The sequence below is a fragment of the Apis dorsata genome, unplaced genomic scaffold (genome assembly GCF_000469605.1).
Source record: "Apis dorsata unplaced genomic scaffold, Apis dorsata 1.3 scaffold_97, whole genome shotgun sequence".
In the NCBI taxonomy this organism is placed as follows: Eukaryota; Metazoa; Arthropoda; class Insecta; order Hymenoptera; family Apidae; genus Apis; species Apis dorsata.
Genome location: NW_006263395.1, coordinates 170,599 through 174,993, shown reverse-complemented (window position 1 = coordinate 174,993; position 4,395 = coordinate 170,599).

Below are 4,395 nucleotides of genomic sequence, written 5' to 3'. Positions count from 1 at the left end.
AAAAAAAAAAAAAAAAAAAAAGAGAGACGAAAAACCAAGAATAAATATAGATAAAAATTCCGTATATAATCGCCAAACGATAAACGATTTAAGATACGTGACGGTACAGTTTCTTAATTAATTGGAGCAAGAATCAATGACAATTAAAGAAGGTTGGAACCACTTTCTAGAGGAGGAGGGCGACGACCACATCTCGAGGCTGTCTTCGAATCGAAGAGAAGATCGTCACTCCTACGTTCGCACGCTTTCCTCTTCGGATCGGAACGAGCAACTTATACGGTTGACGTCGTGTTAAATAAGCACGAGCAGGAATTTACGGCCGTTTTGTAAATTACTCGATCAACCGGGCGTGCAAATCATTGGGGAACACGAAAACATGGTGGTTCGAATGGGTTGAGTTATCGTGGACTAGGCCCGAGCTCCTTGGGAATACCGTGAACTGGTCACGCGACCAACGATCAAAAGCGTATGCAAAACGAGAAATTCTGTTCCTGGAGTGTCGCTCGGATAATGCGTGGTGAACATACGTGGGGGCCGCCACCGCTTTCACGAAACCGAAGATAAACTTTCGCGAATTATTACCGCTCGAAGTCGAGAAAAATTGGCGGAAGAAAAAAAAAAAAATACGCGAAGATCGTTTTAAGATAAATTCGGAAACGAAGTGGTTTTAGAGGGGGAGGAGGGATACAATAATTTCTTTATTGTATCGTGAAACTTGTTAACAAGGTTTATCAACAATGCATCGACATCGATTTCCACTAGTGAAAATTGTTCCACCAGTGAAAACGACGATTTATGATTGGCCTCTGCACCAACGTCGATTAATAACAATATTCTACGCGATCGTGACACGAATACAAGCTCGATAACGTGATATATTACCCTTTTTCCCCGCTGCTTTTCGAAAGACGAAACAACTTGAGAAGGAATTTAGTACGCAGTTCCAATGAATCACGTGATGTTGGTCACATTGACGAGATTTATACTTTCGATTCCATTGTGAATTCGGGATCAATATTTTGAATCGTGAGTAGCTAAGGTTCGTGGAATCATGAAGATATTATACGAAGGTACATGCGTTACAAAAAGAGTTTTTTCCTTTCCATCCTCATTAAGATTCTCCTCTTTCTCTCGATCTTTATCACCCATTCCTCCTGATACATTCGTTAATCTTCTTGTTTTTTTTATTTTTCTATGAGTTTGCTCAAATTTGAATTTCCTGTTTTTCGTTGAGAATTTACCCAATCTTCTCTTTTTCTTTCTGTTTCTCTCCCTTTCCTCTTTCCGCATCTCCTCTCATTCTTATTATCCTTCCTCTTATTTTCATTCTTCGTTGCGATCTATGGATTTGAAAACACGAATCTGAAGATGAATTTGCTAATCGTGTTCTTTGTATCATATCGAGAGTTTCTCTCCTCATTCTCATTTCCTTTTCCTGTTCATTTCTTTTTCTTGTTCTTAATCGTGATTGAATTTTGAAAAACACGATGAATTGCCTATTTTTATCAACCTTCTTTTCTTTATCCAATTACCATTCGGTGTTGCCAGATTTTTGGAACAAAACTCCGTGATACATTTTCATAAATAATCTCTGACGCGCTTTAAAAACTCACTCGATTTGCCAAGAGGCCGAGCAGACCTCGACCACGAGTTTATCTCCGTTCGCTTTCAAAAAGCGTTGGCCGGAAGCGGCTCGAAAAAATGCTTTCCCGCCGCAGTAATCTCGATGAAAAGCATGGCGTTGAATCGTAGAGGATTGGTGGAGCCAGCTTCCACCGCGGCAAGAGACGAGAGAAACACGTTTGTGGAAGACATCACAGACGAAGATCTGGGGAGAGAAAACGCGTGGCCGCGAGGAAGAAGGGAGAGGATCGCGAGGATTTTTCGCCAAGGCAAAAGTTCTCTTCCTAGACTTGGTAAAAGGAAACTCGGAGGATGATGATTTTTACTTTCGTCTGCCTTCGAGTGAAACGTGACATCGGTTTTCATTGATGGGAAGGCTTGCGTGGCGTGTTGATAATACGTTGCGCGGAAGAGAAACGCGATATTTACACGCATCGACGAGATCCGATTCAATCAACTTCGACTTAAATCGAGCGTGTTTAAAAAATTCTTATTGAAATCATCGTAGAAAGATAGATTCATGAATCTAACATTTTCTTTCGTCTATAAACTGAAAAAACTAACTCCCCAATCCTTTTATCCTTAACCTTCGATCTCATTTTGTCTCCAAGACAATCATCCCTTCCAATATCTATCGTCGTTTTAGTTGTCTATCTAACTACTACGAGAATAACAAGGACACAAAGTGTAGGAACTGTGTTGAACAGAAATTCGAAAACAGAGAAGGGGTTAAAGGAAGTCGAGATTCAGGACAAGAGCGGAAGAACGCGCGTGTACGCCTCGCGTGAAAGTTTTAGGCGGGTACCGGTCACGTTGCATCTAGCATAGCGTACTCGAGTGAAACCTTTCTTTGTATAATACGGCGGGCTGATTGCTCACGTTAATCGAACTTTATGCGCGGGATCGTTTTACCGTGGAAACATGGCCGATCGATATGAATGGCCGTTGCTCTCTCGCTTCGACACGGATGGATCCAACGTAAAAAAAAAAAAAAAAAAAAAGGAGAAAAAGAGGGAAAGAAATTGGAATAGGGGAATTGGATGGCAAGAAGCACTACAGCACTATCCGTCTTATTCGTCGATTTATCGCGCCCCGGATGCGATTCGTCCCGATAATTAACGATTTCTCCCTCTCCTCGCAATTTTTATTCGATCGTAAATTTAACGCGACGATGCAGGTTCTCTCGAACGATCCGTAGAAATTGCAGGAACAGGAACATTACGTTTCTCGCGTGCTTCGATTCTAAGATGGATTGAAAGGGGAAATCTTTCAAAATATTATCTATCCACTTACTTTTAATTTCAAAAAAATGTGTGCGAAAATCGGTACGGTTTTTTTCAATTTTCTTTCTCTCTCTCTCTTTTCTCGAGCAACTCGGTATTAAAAAGAGTTTTTTTTTTTGAGGAAATAATAATAATATATTCGTATATTTGAGATAGATAATTTCAAAAGATTATCCATAAATTCGTATTATGAGTTTTGGAAGTGGAGAACAACGGTTAAAGGGTTATTTTTATTATAAGAAATCTTGAGAAATCCCTATATTCACGTATTTCTGCGCACAATTGATTCCGTCACAAAGAATTCTATCCATCGAACGTATTTTATGCGAGCAAGCCAATTCAGCCTCTCTCGTTTGCAGCGGCTATTTTCGCCGCTTTCAAGAGCCTTGCAAAAAAGATATAACACGGTACTAACTGCACCCCATTAACTCATTTTATTCTCATACAGATCATCCCTTTATTTACACGCAAATATTTCCGCTTAAAAAAATGTTAATCCTTCCGATTAGTAAGTATAATTCTTTTTACAGTATCGATACAAAAATATTGTTGTATTTATTCGTTACTCTTCTAGGACATCGGATGATCGCTTCGATATTTAACGAGGAATGATGCGAGCGGAGAAATCAAGTGAAACGAAGGAAGCAAAAACCGACAAGTAAGTAATTTCCCGGTGCCTGTTAATCATGTTGAACAAGACACGTTTCGAGCCTCGCAAATCTCATCTCATTCGCGAACACCCACTACTAAAACTAGTTGGAGGGAGCACCACCGTGGTATTATCATATTCGCTCACAAGCCTCCTACGTGGAGGCCGACTTCCTCGTTGCACTCGAAATTACGGAACCGTCATTCGGAGAGTGGCTATCATCTCGTTAACATACAAAGCCAATCCAAGAAATTGGAAAAAATAATTTTTTCGACCGCACACGCGATAATTGTAAAGGTAAACTCGAAATTTCCTTGAGCAAGATTAGCCTAGAATAAATACAAAATATATAATGTCGAGGTGAGATTATCCGGATAAATATTGGATGTTTCGAGATGATGTGTTAAGAGGGAAGAAAAACAAGAAAGATCGTAAAAATACGATCGTGGAAATTTTATATTCGTTTGACAAAAGTTTCGTTTAAGTTGATAAAAATAAAATTTCTATTCTCGTCTAATTCGATATTCTCGACGATCAGAATATAGATGTATTTCGATTCGATCGATGATAAATGTAAATTAAATCTATCGAAACAAGACTATCATGATTATTATTGGACGAAAATTAGAGGGTTCGTAGACATCGTGTTGAAAAAAAAAATATGGAAGATGGACATTCGATGGGAATAAAGACAGGTTTGATTCCCATCCACCATGACACGAAATTAATTTTTATGCTCGACGCTGGACAGACTTTCACGTTAGCCTCGAGAGGATGAACGAGCGTGAAAAGGAACGCGTTTGCTGCGCGAGTTTTCGAGTTAATGACCGAATCTACAAC